Source organism: Rattus norvegicus, chromosome 9 (assembly GCF_021556685.1).
Source record: "Rattus norvegicus strain SHRSP/BbbUtx chromosome 9, alternate assembly SHRSP_T2T, whole genome shotgun sequence".
Taxonomy (NCBI): Eukaryota; Metazoa; Chordata; class Mammalia; order Rodentia; family Muridae; genus Rattus; species Rattus norvegicus.
The window spans coordinates 94,030,162-94,046,872 of record NC_141542.1 but is presented as its reverse complement, the minus strand read 5'-3'; the positions used below and the strand labels follow the sequence as shown (position 1 = coordinate 94,046,872).

General features: G+C 44.3%; 1 protein-coding gene across 3 annotated transcripts in view; it reads left to right on the top strand.

The window, feature by feature from the left end:
* Positions 1-16,711, top strand: part of Epha4 (Eph receptor A4) — a 143,407-nt gene that overhangs the window by 34,718 nt on the left and 91,978 nt on the right.

The window sequence follows — 16,711 nt, the reverse complement described above, 5'->3', positions numbered from 1 at the left end:
AGAGCTGTTGATTCTAGGAGGTTCTTTCTGTATTCTAGTCAGCAGTGGGAGACTTTTTTTTTAATTCAACCAGAGGGAATGCCCCACTGATAGGAGGATTTGCAATGTTTACCAGAATCTTTGTTCCGGTACTTTGAGCATGCCCAGAAAAGATAAGAAAACCCTCAGCAAAGTTGACTTGAGGGTTAAATTTAAGGGATGTTTGGCTTTATTTAAACAAAAGGAGAAAACAACAGGTCAGTGTTTGAAGAGGAAGAAAAGGTTTAGCATGATTGATGCTTTATTGCCTTGTAGATGAGCTCTAAGGCCATCGTGATGTTTACTGAGATCTGGAGTTTGGAACTGTTGTAGAAAGTCAATACATTCTTGCTACCTTTTCTGGGTGAAAAACATAAGTTAGTGGGTGAGTAGTGGTCAATGGCCTTTTTTATAATGAGTTATAGTGGAGCTCCAGAAATGAGTTTGTGCACTAGATTCCTTTGAGATGTTACAAATGTACATGGTTGTTTGTCTGGTGCTAGGGATGGAACTCAGGCCTCGTGAATGCTAAAGTTAAGGTGAGGAACAGCAGCACACAATGTACACTTTTCAGAGTTCATGATCTGAGTTGTGTGTGGTGTGTGTGTGTGTGTGTGTGTGTGTGTGTGTGTGTGTGTGTTGTTATTTGAGATACGATTTCTCTGTGTAGTCCTGGTTCTTTTGGAACTCACTCTATATAGATCAGGATGGCCTTGAACTCACAAAGATCCACCTGCCTCTGCCTTCCAAGTGCTGAGATTAAAGGCATGCACCACCACAGCCCAGCTTGGTTTGTTCGTTTTCAATGTTTCTTGTCAGTATATGGGTATTTTGTCTGCATACAGTATCTGTGCACCATATACATGCCTAGCACCATATATCAACCAAGGGCATCATATCCCCTGGAACTGTACTTACAAGCTGTTATGAGCTCCCCATGTGGGGGTTGGAAATTGAAGCCAGGTTCTCTGGATAAGAGGACAGTGCTCATAACTGATAAGCCATCTCTCTAGTGATCTGAACTCTAAACTACCTTCTGAAGTAGATCATGGTTCCTGGTGTTTCCTTTATCCTGGTAGTAATAGAAAGGTATGTGAACCCAGGGGCCATAAAAAAAAAAAAAAAAAAAAGGACAGCATTCTTTACACCCCTGTCCCAAGTAGCCAACAGGGACAGTCTCTTCAAGGACAGAATTTGCCAGTGTCATCTGCCTTTAGTATGATGGTTAAGGTTGAACTGTAGTTGAAACCTTAACTACAAGGGTAAAATGTCATGCCTTCTTAGTAGGCATAAGACCTTGAATTCATACTCTAGCACCTAGTAGAAAAAAGAGGGGCGGGGGGAATTCATTTCCATGTACCCCTAAATGAAGGGCAATTCTATCTCCTGGGGAAGGAGCGCTGTAGACTACTTATCTCTTCTCCTTAACCATTGCTTGAGGAACAGATAATTGGAAGTATACTACACAGATAAGAAAGAAAGGCTGCTCAGTGTGATTAAAGATATAAAATGAAATTATCTGTAAACACAGAGCTACTAGAAGGACAGGAGTTCCAGACTGTCGAGAGCTTTATTTAGATTGTGCTAACACCTTGGCTAAGGCTAAGGCTAAGGCAACCTCCATGGTGTTGTTTGCCTCCTTGTAAAAGGGGTCCCTGAGCAGGACCAGAGGAGCAGTGGATTATCTCCCTGCTCTCTGCAACGTGTACATTTCCTCTGGGGAGGGAAACTGGAGATACCTGATCAAAGAAAGTAAGTCTGCACAGTGTTCAGTTTAGGAGAAAAAACTTGTTTAAAGCTAGGCTGGGTGTGGATTAGCCACAAAGATTAACAGAAGCCATTAACAGCGGTAGGAGCCAAGGCAGACAACTTCTCCAAGCCATTGTGGACAACCAGATTGCCCACCGTTTAGTAATTGCTGGTTAGCTTTTGTACAATTCCATTACGTTCTACAGTCATTCTTCTCGTAGGCAGCCTTATGTCTAGATGGCCTGACACCATCTCTTACCCGACACCAGGTAAGAGACATAACACGGCTAGATTGCTTTCTGCAGTTAAAAATCTCTGCTTACCAAGCTGGACAGAACAAATGAGAACTGTCAGCAGTGCTGCCTGAAAAGTATGCATTTGATTTACTTGGGTGTGAACCCCAGGGCATGCCACGGAGAAAGTGGGAAAAGGTGATTTTTATATCTACAGGATCTTCTGCCCCCGGGCTCCTCTGGTAGAGTTGTGTTGAACCCTACACCATGTTCTCCTGGCTCCTGCAGGAGACCCAAGTCTCCCTGTCTCCTGGCCCTGTTGAAGGTTGTTATAGCATTCTGTTAGTGATGAAAAGTCTTTTCAACCTCTACAAATCTTCTTGCAGTTTTAATATAGTAATCACAGAGCTGAAAGCTACTATTTGAAATCAGGTTGGCTTCTTGGAAGGGGCCAGGCCTCGGTTCCATTATTTTGTGTGTGTGTGTGTGTGTGTGTGTGTGTGTGTGTGTGTGTATGATATGATATGATAAAACTATATGATATGATAAAACTCAACAATTGGAGCCTATTCAATGTGCCCTGGTCTGTGTATCTAGAAGCAGTGTTGATCTTAGGAGTCACAGGTGGGTGTAGGCCACAGTTTCGGCATTTTCCTTTCCCAAGACCCGCCTTTGAACTTCTGCTTTGAAGAAATTTCCTCCTCTCTTGAAGTCAGCTACCAGCCACCTCGGCTCAGTGCACATCTGGGCCCTTCACTGATACCCATTGTGGGGGAGGAGGGGGAGTGTGTTATTGCTCCTGCCTCCGTTTCCTCATTTCACACATTACTAAGAGGACTGAGAGGCTATGGGGAGCCGGGATGCCAGGGAAGCCAGCCTGTGCTCCTAATGGGCTGTAACAGCGTTTGAGCCCCAAAACAGGAAGACTACAGGTGCTTGGAGGTGTGGAACTGCTGGGCGGCAAGATAAACACTCTGCTTTGTTAACTGTGACCTGCCGTATTTTATACGCCAAGGCCACTCAGTAGCTGCACTCACTGCAGTGGAATAAACAGGGTTCTGTAGCTGCTGCTGTTGTTGCCGAAATGGTTGCTTGTTCTTGATTTTCCTTATGATCTCTCAAGTGTTCCAAGTCTCAAAAATCACTAATTACTCACCAAAGAACTCAAGGCAACCAGCCCCAGAGAGAAGCAGGGTCCTTCTCCAACAGCCAGAGTTCAAGCAACTGTGTAGTAAAAGCCATTCCGGGTAAGGAGGTTATAGAGCAGCCTGGGCCTTTCCCAACAACCTCAAAGAACAGAACAGGTAACTGTGTGAAACCTGTCCTAAGTCAGGAGGCAAATGTGCTTGTTTGGATAGGAATTAGCTTTGTTTTGCATACTTCTGGGAAAGGTCCTGTGTGGCAGGCGCTGTGACCAGCCTTGTAAAACCGTTCCTTTCATATGCCATCTGAGACCTGGGTGCCACGGGCCTCTTAGGGGCTCGGGTGCAAGGTTTCCAGTGTAGACAAGGTGCTTCAAAAACAGTCCTGAGTCCTGCCATGTTTGTGGGTCTGTAATCGGTCACATTGACTTGACCTTCTTGAAAGATGTCTATCCAGTAGCACCAGGGTGGCTCTTTGGGCAGGAACTAGAAGTCAATTGTTTTTCCTTATGCTGCCTAGTAATCTTGTGTTTGATTGGTGCATGGCCAGCAGGCAGATCTAGATCCATAAATCTTAAGTGGAGAAGTCCAAATACCAAACACACATTTGGAAGATTTGTCTTTGTGGGTTGCCTTGTGTGCTTCCCAGGGAGCTCGGCCGCTCCCCTGGTAGAGGAAAGGAGTCAACAGTATAGACCGTTGCTCCTGATGTTGATTGAAGACCCCCAGCAGCCCCTGAGCCCGGCAGCCATTTATGGTTCAAGACTATGTACTTGAAAAGAAAATCAAATTGAGGCTTTTGCGCCATAGAATTCTGTTACACTATACACTGGCTATGCTGTTAAGATTAAAACAGACATCTATACATCTATGATCTAGGTTGGCAGGTGGAACTCTTAGCCCATTTAAAGTTTATTTAAAAAAATAAATAAATCTTTTATATACATCAGTGACCAAAAAGATAATATTAAAAACTAGCACGAAACTAGAAGTGACCTGTGTCCTGTGTATCTAGGAGATGGTAGACTTGTTTGATTTCCCTCTTTATGCTGGTTCAGCCTTGAATTAGAACAGCCTTTGTTTTTCTACTTGCATTTAGGATAACAGACTCCTGCCTGGGGCACTGCTGAAACTTTGGCCAAGGTCTTTGGAAGTAGGCTTTGAGCTGCTGCATGATGACCCTTGCCTTAAGAAAGCAGGCTGGGCTTTCTCAAGTAGAAACAGGTCTAATGCTTTGAAGGATGCAAAACAATTATGCATATATAATAAATATCCTATATATGCATATATATACATGTCAGTGAATCCGATCAGAGGTATGGAGTGGTTAATCTATTAGTATCTTGTAGAACTATAAACTGACTAGTGTGTGGAGTTCTTCCCACAGAGACTTAGCATTGCCTTCCCACTTTCAAGGATTGTGTGGCTTTGTGTTCTTGGTACTGTTTACTGCGATCAAGTACTCTGATTCTTTTCTGAACTTGTTGGTGACTGGGTACATGGAGCTGATCCCGGACCTCTCAAAATGACCCATTGTATAAGCTGTTCTTTCTTTCATTTTTTTCTTCCTCCCTTCCTTGAGACAAGGTTTCTCTGTGTAGCCCTGGCTGTTCTGGAATTCACTATGTAGACCAGGCTGGCCTCAAACTCAGATCTGCCTCTCTAGCCCATTTTTAAGCTGTCTTTAGCCACTCCTAGTTGATACACAAACTTTCGATACACAAACTTTCTGAGTACTTGGAGCAAGAAGGGGTAGGTCTCAAAATTATCACACGTAAATCCCATAAATCTATCTATACAGTCTTGAGAAGGTTTTTTTCGGGGTGGGGGGAGTGTTTTATTTTTGACAGTCTTTTTATGTAGTTCTGACTGCCCTCGACAACTCGCTTTGTAGAGCGGGTCTTGAACTCACAGAGATTCTCCTGTCCCTGCTCCCCAAGCGCTGGGATTAATTAAAGACATGGGCCACCACATCTGGCATACGTGTGACAGTTTTGACATTTCACATGAATGTAGAAGTCAAAAATGTAAGTGAATTAAGCAACAACAAACCAAATCGTCGTATCCGCCCACTGCTCAGTGGAGAGTAGGAATCTGGGTCTCTGGCTTGTTTGGGGATTCAGGAATGCACTGCAGACCACATGGACTGCTGTAATTCTTCCTTCCCTCGGCTGAGGCAGGTGCACAGATTGGCCCGTGAAGCTGCAGAACAGACTTCCATCCCCAAGTTCCTAATTCCCAGATCATACACACACAAAGCCTGTGGCTCTCAGTTACCAATCGCGAGCCTAACACTTTTCCCAGCTCTTCAGACTCTGAGAATGATAATTGACACTTCAAGTCTCCCAGTACCCCATAGAGACTAGTAGGTAGGGACTTACAGGACAGAGACCCTGTGATCCCTACTTCTCTAAGTCCCCTCGGAGAACTGTGGTTTGTTGCTGGTTTGCTCTAGAATTTGCTTCTTGCCACACTCAAGTGTTTCACGTTACGTTAACTGCTACCCCCTCTGGAATGGACAAAGCTGAACGTGACTACAGATGAAAGTTAACAGCTAGCACCCATCCTCTCCCTTCCTGTTCCCAGGCATGAGTCAGTCTGCTTGCCTTAATGTTTACACAGAGCCTTGCTAACCAAGAACAGCTGATTGTGACTTGCACAGACATGTACCGTATAGGAAGGCAGGTTCAGGCGTTGGACCAAAGATTTTTTTGAGAGAGATATTCGAATATTGTTCTACTAATCAGTTTGTGTACAACTGTTCCCTTCTGCCCAACGAACGTTATGAAATTGGATCCCGATGAGCATCCTGGTTTATAACCCCACTGGACTGTCTCCTTCATGTATTTATTATTTTGAGACTCAGTTCGCCTAACACTTGAAACAATTCTGCATTCTGAGTTGGAATTTTTTTCTTTTCATTGAATGTAAAGTTAAAATTTTCTGCTATGAAAGCAATGTTCATATTAAAATACCCTCTTGATTGCTAGTGTCCTGCCTTTATGTGAAGAAAGTAGCGGGAAGGGTTGTCTGTGTCTAAGGGTCCATCCATGCTGTGGCTCTAGAAGGTTCTGTAGCCCTGCGGCTGGAGTTTTATATCCTGGGTCAGGTCCTAAGGCCAGCGGGATGTTGGTAAAAAGCTGCCAAAAGCCAGAGGTTATGCCCTCCTGCATCAACCACAATTTTGTGTTTTAGGTCTGGGCTTCCTGCAGGATGGTCTCCTGTGAACTGGAGTCGGATTTGCTACCCTACAAAGTGTTGGCTCTACTAATTGGGTCTGGTGCAGTTTTGAGCTGCACTCACTCTGCCCAGATCCAGCCAGACTCTGTATTTGGCATTCCGCATGGTACCAGTCCGGCATGTTAGGTGTGGGCAGGGCAGTGGTTCCTCACTAGTACGCCCCCTCATCAGCCCTCCCCAGGACTGACAGGGTCAGCCCTCTCCTTAGGGGTCTCCGCACCCCCGCTCCCTCCCTGAGGGACATGACATTTTCCAGGGCCTTCATTGCTTAACATTTTTTAAAAATCATTTTTTCCCACTGATGTCAAACAGTGTAATATATGTTAATTATAGACATTTAGGAAGTATAGAATATTGCCTTGAAGGAAATCACATGAAATCCTGCTTTCAGAGAGAACCACTAGTATATTATTATATTATATGTATTGTTAGAGGTGATTTCTTTTTCTTTCTTTTCAAAGCGGGGGAAAAAGAGGTCTTGTGGCATGTGGACGGATTATTCTTTTAGGGACACATGCTCTTAATTGTTCTGAGACTCCAAATGCTAATTTGATTTTTATCTGCTTGTATCAGAGGGCATAGCGGGTTGCGGGTAGAAGCATAAAGCAGGTCTTTTTTTTTTTTTTTTTTTTTGTGAGCATTTGGAGAATATTCAAATTCTGAGACGTAGAATATTTGGTGACAGAACAAAAGACCATGGGACTCAGAAGGGCGGGGAAGTCATGGCGATGAGGGAGGGGTGTCATCCAGAGGTGCACTGGACTAGACTAGATAGTCACAGATTGGTTACCTCCTCCTGCTATTGGTAAACTCCCTGAATCACAATTTCTCCATCTGGGAAATGGGAGAACTCCTCCTCTCCTGGGGGTTTTTGATGACTCAGTTCATTAATTGACAGCTGCTTAGGAAAATGCTTTGCAAGCAAGCTGTGTAGGACTAGATTAATGCTTTAATGGAAGAGGTGTTCCAGCAGGGCCTGGCCTCCTTCCTGATTCAAAGAGAGCCTGGATAGGTAAGCAAAGGATGCTGGGAGTCCTATGTGTGCGAGCAAGGGGTGGCTAGGACTCCTCAGTGGAAAGTTTCAGTGTGGCTTCTTTTGTTTTTGTTTTTTTGTTTTGTTTTGTTTTGTTTTATCCTTTTGATGTTAATGTATCCAGCACAGGACTAGGGTTGTTTGTGGAGGAGATTTTTCTACCAGGAAGGCAGGTATTTGTTTAGAGCTGGCCACTCTTTCTTCTCTGTGTATTTTGAACCTGCGAGCACATTCTTCAGTAAAGCTAATATGTTTACTTTCTTACCTGAGAGACTCTTATCAGACCTTTGCTGTGGATTACACGTCTCCTATCAGGAATCTCCATGCATTTACGCAGGAGGGACCTGGGCAAGCATAGTAGCGCTTTAAATGACAGATAAGGTTCACCTGCTATAAGTGTGGGGAGTGGGAGGGGACACTGGAGGGCTGGGGCCTGAGAAAGATACATAAACACCTTTAATACGTGAAAGAATGTCTTTGTCTCTGCTCAGGACCTTTAGGGGTTGGGGAAATATTAAAGGGACGAGCCTTCAGCCTATTATCAGGAAACTCAGGCCAGACCATCTCAGTTTAAACTGTCTTCTTGGGTAGTGAGGGTTAAGTTCCCCAATCTTTTTTGCATCTCAATTCCTCTTCAAAACTGGAAATAGCAGTAACATTTACCTCAGAGCAATTGTAAGATAAATATAGGCCACGGAGAGGCTAGAGACAGATCCTTGCCAACTCTGCTAAGTCCTTTAAAGGATTTGAGAAGATGCCCTAAGAAGTCACAGACATTTCACCTAAGTGTCTGCAGTTCTGCATACAGGTGGATCAGACCTAGGAATGAGATATGAGTGAGTAGGGATGAACATGAGCTAGCTCTTAGGCATCTTCTCCTGTGGGGCTAAATGACTGTCCTCAGCCAGGCAATTATGAAGTGTTGTCCAGAGTCTTGTGAGCTATGTGCCTTCCAGCCATTTCTAAGCAGGGTCCTAGTTCCACATTAATCCCTTCTTTTTGCCCATTGCTTCTAATGCTTTCCAGTGACAGACTGGGCAGGGAGAACCATGCACACAGATGCCAATCAGAGGAATGGGCAGGGGGCACAGGCATGCATTTATGCTAAAGGTACAAGTCACTTTAAGGGAGGCCTTCAGAGTATAACAGAAGACGGAAGATGTGGGAGAGTTGAACTTAATTAGTTTATATAGTATGCTTTATTCTCTGGGGCCATTCTAAAGACACAGACTCTCCTAGTTATGATTTTAAAGCATGTATGTGTGTGTGTGAACGTTTTTTCTTGATCATAGTTTGGCTCCATTATGTCTGAGCTCATAGGCGGGAGGAACTTGAGAGGTGTGCATGTACTGTGCCTGTCACTCTAGAACAATTCAAGTTCTGAGTCTGACACTCCTTCGCCACGTACAGTCAGGCACTTGGTTAACTCTACCTGCCTCAGTTTCCTTAGTTTAAGCTGGGTGTAATACTTTTCCCTTACTCAGGGTTGTTAATAATCGACCCTATGTATGCCAAAGAGCCAGACCATAACCCCTCCGCAAACATTAGTAATACGTGTTTCTGGAATGTGCTAAACCTCAATGTGACTCTCTTTGTGCCTAGTTAACTACTTGGAATCTATGCTGAACCTGTTTTCTTACCTAGACAATGCCATGGGAAAAATCAAAGTTGCAAGGGGAGACCTACCACTGTGGAGGCACAGGCCCTCGGGGGACTCGACTGTGGCTGGTATCTTCTGCACTCACCCTCACTCTCTTTTCTTAATGGCTTTTTTCAAGGACTCTCAGTAACTGGATGCGGAGGGCACCGGGATCGTGGAGGAAGCAGACCCCCAGTGCCTATTTTGAGTACATACCAAGTATGCACTTTGTGGCCGGGTTCTTTCTTTTTTTTTTTTTTTCCTTTCCATTATTCTTTGCATGGCCGAACCCCATTTCGCTGCTGAGGGTTACATTTCATGTCCCAGTGCTCTGACATGGCAGACCCATCCATCACTCATTTCAGGTGTGTCTGGCCACTCCACATGTCCGTCTTTGCTGATGGAACTCGGGATTGGTGTGGCCAGGAGCCTCCCTCTGCAGGAACTAACACACGTAAATAAAGGAGTTGCCTCCCTCATCTTCTCTAACTGAGAATTAATCAGGAAGCATGGGGCAGCCTGCTTTCCTCCCTGTCTCTAATATGCAGATCCACAAGTCATAAAATTAACCTTTTAACTACACGTGTACATTGCCCTTTGAGCCTGGTACCCGTTTCGTTTCCCGAAATGGGGAGAGCTTCATGCACCATAAAGGATGTCCTCTCTGTGCCCACATTGCAGGGACCAATGATTTGTAGGTACTTTGCCTTGAGGCCACTTAATTGACAGATTGGCCCCATTTACATCAGTTCCTAACAGATTCTTATATGAAAACAAGTTCTTACCATGGGCTGTAATTTGGTACGTACCAAAGAATGTTGAGCTCCTTAGGTAGGCTCTAACATTACATATTTATAAAATTTGCCCTTTATTCTCCCCCCCACCCCACCCCTCAGGTAAATAAGACAATAGGAAGGGCACATTTGAAGATAGAGGGATTTTGAAAATAAGATCATTACTTGGAAATTTTAACTTTAAATACCTCGATTAGAAGATATAGCCAGAGCTAGGGAGACAGCTCAATGCTAAGAGCACTGATTGTTCTTCCAGAGGTCCCGAGTTCAATACCCAGCAACCACATGGTGGCTCACAACCATCTGTAATGGGATCCAATGCCCTCTTCTGAAGACAGCGACAGTGTACATATACATTAAATAAATAAATCTTTTAAAAAAAATGTGTAGTTGACGTACACTTTCATTACTAAACCATAGCTATGAAATGTGAACAAATCAAGATTCTTTTTTTTTTCTTCTTTTTTGAGCTTGGTTGTTTAGTAACCTGGATGAACACTTGACATATAAAGAAATTCCTTACACACTTTATCGTCCCAGCCTAAGCAAAGTCATTAAGATCTCTATAAACTTTTATGTAGATAGTTAAAGAATTTGGGACATTCTGAAAGGTCACTGAGTACCATGCTTTCCCTGACTTTTCTAGTTTGTGTGTGTCTGGGCAAAGTAACACATACCTTTAACTGAGTATCGTGCCAGCCACGGCTACATAGTGAGACCCTGTGTCAAGGTTAAAAGACTAAGGAACAAAAGAACTTGTTGTAAAGTTTGTATTGGTGAGTTCTAACAACTTTGACATAACACCCAGACATAATGCAGAGTAACCTCTATCTACATCCTTCTGCTCCTTCCTTTCAACTTTAAGACACCGGAGGAGTTATCGAACACGTGCTGCTGGGTTTTTGCTGTTGTTGCTGCTGGGTTTTTATGGAGACAAGGTCTTGCTGTGTGCCCAAACTTTCTATCCTCCTTCCTGAGCACACCAACGCACTAGGCTGCTAGACATTTAATTAACCACCTGTCTTACGATGGATGGCATGCTGAATGGTGTCCCTTTCTAAAGAGTTGTTTCCATCGGAAGCTTGGTGTAATGTCAGTATCTGCTCACACAGAATCTGATGGTGCTCGACCGCTTAGGGATATTACTGTGCTAGGACTTGTACGGGCAGGGGTGGGAGGTAGCATGTAGGAAGGTCCAGAACAGAAGCCTTGGCTATCTGTATCTGACCTCTGCTCTGCCATGACATAAATAGTGCATTGCCCTCTTCAAGCCTTGTGATACTTAGATGCTTTAGCTCTCAATATTTGGAGAAAAAAAAAAGATGGCATTATTGTTTTCCCCTCAGAGTATCTCTCATCACCAGGGATGTGCATAAGTACTTGTCACTTTGTTTCCACTGGTCCCATTTCCTCCATCAATGTCACCAGTGGGACATTGGTATATGTGTATACACATACATATTAAGAAGCGGGGTAGAGGACTGAGCATAATAACGAAAGAAGAGACACGGAGAGCTCCCGTAACTGCTTACACTGTCGCTGGCATTTCTCGGTGAAGTGTGGGAGGCTCACGTGCAGTGCTGAGGGTTCTGAATTCACCACAACATTAAATTAGAAATAATTCCAACTCTGAGCATTGTGTTTGTGTTGTCTCTTTCAATGTATGACTACCTCAAATATGATTTAACCGGTCAGGAATAGGATTAAACGGTAAAACTTGTGCAAACAGAACAGAGTGAACATGGCGAGTTCTTGGATACTATGGTCGTTGTGAAAGGCCCTGATCATTGACATCAGCCATCTTGAAAGTCTCTTCATACCGTTACCTGCCTTACTATCCCCTTGATGATGTGAGGCCAGAATCTCTTGGGAATTTCTTCATGTTCCCTGGTAGTCCTTTAGTGGATGCAATGGTCTGTAACCTTCACTCTGAAATCCTTAGGATACTTGTCTGGAGAGCCATACCGTAGACAATGATCATGTGAGAGCAGCTGAGCTCTAGGTGGGAAGGCCTAGTCCCTGCCAGTGCTAAATGGATGCTTGCTTCCTCCTTGCTCTGTGCTTCTCATCTAAGTAAAGTTTACTGCTGGAAGTCACAGTGGTAGACAAGATAGTCCGGTTTGAAAAAGCTCAGAATAGGAAAGTCGTTCTCTGGGTTCATGGTCCATACACCAAGTACTGTTGTGCATGAAATAATGGGTTTTTTCATACCAACCGTCCCCCTTTAAAAGTAGTTTAACACAGTTTAAAAGAAAACCCATCAAAGAGTGGAATATAATAAGATAAGAACCATAGGAAATTTCAAATGAATGCAGATGCTGTGAAAGTTAATAAAATGCAAATATATTTTAAAGAGGCATTAACCTGTGCCATGGTATACTTCTCAAAGAATGCATACTAAAAGTAGAACTGTCAAGGGGGTTCATCAAAATGTTATCATGTCATTATAAAATATGAATTTTAAGGATGATTGATGGCTTTCTTTCATTCGTTCAGAATCATCCATCAACTTATAGGGGAAAAAGTCAGAGATTACATGAACTTTTAGAAACAAAATTTTAAAAGCCAGGTATGATAGCACAGACTTGTAATCCGTAAGGGACGCAAGGCCGAGCGAGGCAGGAGGGTCGTGAGCTTAAAAGGGTAGCTTGGGCTACACAGTGAGAAGCGGTCTTGTTGGAAGGGGAGGTAAGGAGAAGACTGCATTTGAACATCTCAGAACATCTGGTGAGAAGGTAAAGCTTGCTAAGTAAGAAGAGAGATGGAGGAGAGAAATCTTCTCCAGGTCTCTCCATCGTTGGGGGCAAAATAGTGAAGGAAGCCAGTGAGCATGTGACCATTAAGGCAGGAAGTGGTACATGAATTTGAATTTTAATTCGTGAATGCAGTAATGCAGGTGGTTGAGGTAGTGCCTGCCTTTAGGCTTCAGGAAGAAGCGAAAACTTTAGTCATAGGCCATTGCGAATGTGTGAAAATGAATCCAAGCAAGAACAAACGGTGTACAGTCTGCTTCTACTGAGGTCGTGGGTTACCGGTATTTAAGGGACAAATGGGGCTGGGTACCAAATGGGAGTCTCAGTTTGACTCTTTTACATTGTATAGCATATGGGATTGGGAGAAGCATTAGGGATTGTGACATAATCATCTATGAACCTTTTACTTATTACACAAATGAATATTTACAACCTTTAGATTTACATAATGGCCCACAAAGAGGAAGAAATAAAAAGGGCAGAGGAAGAGGGCAGGAGGTAGGTAGACTCTAGATCATGGAAAAGGAATCGAGAGACTGGAGCCTGCAGGTTGTTGTGGAGGTAGTACATACATACGCCTTCTGTTTCTCTGGACTCTCAGACCTCGGGCCTGTATTTGTATTTTGGTTCTTCTAGAAAACACTATACATTGGTCTTAACTGTTCTTTTTTTTTTTTTCCCTAAATTCTGGGAGGGGCCTCCATTTTCTGGGACAGCTAATAGGGTTATGGTTGACACCTATACCTAAACCAGGATTCCTAAGTAGGATTTCTTTACAGCTGGAACAGTGGAGAGAGAGAGAGAGAGAGAGAGAGAGAGAGAGAGAGAGAGAGAGAGAGAGAGAGAGAGAATGAGGTTCCATGACTGTCAGGATGCAGGTCCTCTCTCTTCTCCATCCCCTCTCTCCTTTCCTTGGATTCTTATGTTGGAATAACCATCTGCCCTCCACTTCAAAGTAAATTGAGATTCTCTGTTGTCTCTGATCCCTTTCCAAAAAGTTCAGTTGGGGACCCTTAGCTTCCTCTGTGGCCATACGAGTGTCAGAAGTGTTCTCATTAAAAAAAAAAAAAATCACACCCCCCCCCCAGATCTTTTGGGTTAAAAAAATTAAAATGTTAAAACTACCTTTCTAGGCACCCTGGGTGTTGGACTGTACTGCCTTCTGCTTGAAGCACAGACCTGCTTTGTTAGTGAGAGTGTTTGCCAAGTATATTGTGTGTAGGAGGGTGTGACTAACCCAGTTGGGGCCTTATCTCTCATCCTATCTGCCTGGCCTCCCAAGTCTGCCAAAGTTAGGGTTGATGTCTTTCCCCATCAACTCCACCCCTTTCAACATTTTCAGCTGTCTCTCTTCAGAAAATTATTCCTATCTAAGTACTGTAATTCTTCAAAATGATTCTGTTCCTGACATTCATTCCCTGGTGAATGATCAGAGGCACAGGCTCCCTACAACAGAGGTGACAAGCTCTCCTAACTGGAGGCCATAGAAAGGCCTTTTCCCCTGCCCCTCCCAGCCTGCAGGATTATCAGCAATCCTTTCTGCCTGCCTGGGGTGGAACTGTCCCTGCTTCCCCTTTGGCAACTTCCAACAGAGTCGGTACTGTTGGCGGGCCATTTGAGGGGAAATGCAAGTCACAAAGGCAACAGGAACAAGAAAAGGAACCTGGAAAAAAAATCTTTGTGTAGCTTGTAGCCAGAGGTGGGTAGCCTAGCTGCCTTTTGTTCAGGTGCTAGGGGTTCTCATCAACATGGAGATACTAAACCCAGCGGAGGCCCCACTCATTGTGCTCACACTGTCACTAGATGGTAAGCACCTCCACTTACGAGAACCACCAGAGCTCCAACAATAAACAAGAAAGGCTACGCGCTGCTGCTGAGCTTGGAGTGCGTGCTGCAGAGAAACGCCTACCAGGGATTTCCAAGGGACTGTGCTTTGTGGTGCACTTGGGAAGTTCAGGCAGGAAGATCAGGAGTTCTCGGCAAGCCTGGGCTACTTAAATCCTGTCCTAACAAAACAAAACACCAACACCCAAAAACCAACAACAAGCAAAGCAAACCAAATGCCAACAAAATGGTGGGGGGAAAAGTGGTCTGTAAATGAGACTTCCGGCCCCTCCCTACTTAGCTGTTAGGCATCTGGGCCAGGGCCTCTTTTCCTATAAACTTGATTGAAGTTCCTGACGCTGGGGCGATCAAGAAATGAAGGTATGCGGAACCAAATCGGAAGCAGTCAACTGGCTGGCTACTTGCTATCTCAGGTTAGCTGGGCCAGGTTACCTGTCTGTGAGGCGACCAGAAAGAAATACCTTACATGAATACCAGCACACTGCCCACACCAGTCGCTACTTGATGCCATTCCAAAAACTGTAATAACTCTTCCTTCAGTTCTGGCAACCCTGGCGGCTTCTCACCAGCTGCACTTAAATTCCGGTTTGAATCATGTTCAGGAATCTGGCCACTGGTGGGATCCCTGGGAGTCATGGTGCTGTCATGAGGCTGCTATCAAGGTGTGGCCCTCCTTAAGTGGTCAGGACCTGGCTACAGAACAGGGAGGTGTCTTGAGCCTAATTAGCTGTGGAAGTGATGGCCCTGCACAGGTGGCCTTAGACATGACTCATGGTGAGAGATAGAGCCAAGGGGAAATCAGAAATCACTCCTCTGTCACTTGATTGGAATCTCGAGTCTACTTAAGGAAATGTTTTTTGAGAGTGAGGTGGAACAAGGTTGGTCTCCTATGTCACTGATATGGAACTTGACTCTTAGTCCCTTCCCTTGGTTACCACTTCAGGGGCCTCTTAATAGACCTCCTCTCTTAGATAGTAATAATTTGGGGGGCCCACATTCCAATAGCCAGTGAACTCTTTTTTCCAGAGCACTGAAGATCAAACCCAGGGCCTTGTGCATTCAAGGCAAGCATTCTGCCGCTGACCTATATCTTTAATTCCTAATGGACTCTTTGGGAAATCTGTAGCGAATCCCATTGTGATTCATAGGCTGGTGCCTGAGACTTAAGGGCTGTTGTTTGCATCTGTCTTCTAGGTTCCTAGCTTTGGCAATCCCCTCAAAGCTCCAAATAGCAAACCTCTGCTTTCTGTTCTGATTTCCACACTTACCCAGGATGCAACATTCCTGGCCCCTTGTCTGCTTCCCCATGCACGTTTCCTCCTTCCTGCCCCTTTCTTAGCTCGGGTTCCAGCCCAGACTGACTTGCTTCTCCTGCCTTCTCCACATGCTGACTTCTATACTTGCCACTAGAATGTGTGCCTACTATCACACAGACCTCGTGCAGCATCTCCTACCCCATGCTGATCCCTGCACAGCAGGGATATCTAACTACTCCACTTCATAAAGCTCTCTTTCCTCCATAGTCCCAACATTCAGGGCACTGACAGGAGGATCGTTGTAACTTTGAGGCCAACCTGAGTCTGTTCTACAGTTAAGAGTTTTCTAGACCAGCCTCAGTCACAATGTGAGGCCTCTTAAAAATTAGAAGTTCATGAGTCTTGGGAATCTTGTTGGACAGGTAAGATAAAGTTGAGTTTGAAGAATGATCTTAATGGGAACAAAGCTGTGTTATAGATGACCTCAGACCTCAATTCCTAGATGACCTCATGACTCAATTCCTCAACTCACTTCAGGGATGTGGCCAAGCTCAGATCTAGGAATAAACTACCTTGACACAGGCTTAAACTGTCATAGGCTGTTGCAGAGTCACCAGGTTTATATTAAGTATGTATAAAGTAGGTTGGTAAATACCAAAGCTGGAAGAGACGAGTCAGCTTTTCCATTTCCGGTTCCTACTTCATATCCGGTGTTCACTTCTGTTTCTGTCAGCCTGAGGAATGGACTCTTGGTTATGTGTATGACAGGACCTGGAATCTTTTTTGATTTTTCTAGGCAGTTTATATCTGTGTAGCTCTGGCTGTCCTAGAACTCACTCTGTAGACCTGGCTGGCCTTGAACTCAGAGAACCATATTAAAGGCGTGGCAGCCACTACCCTACGAGGAATTATGGAATCTTAACCTAGTTTAGAGGAGAGCAGCTTAGAGCTGTCCATAGTGTAACCACCTATTTACCTTACAACATTGGTCACACACACACATACATAC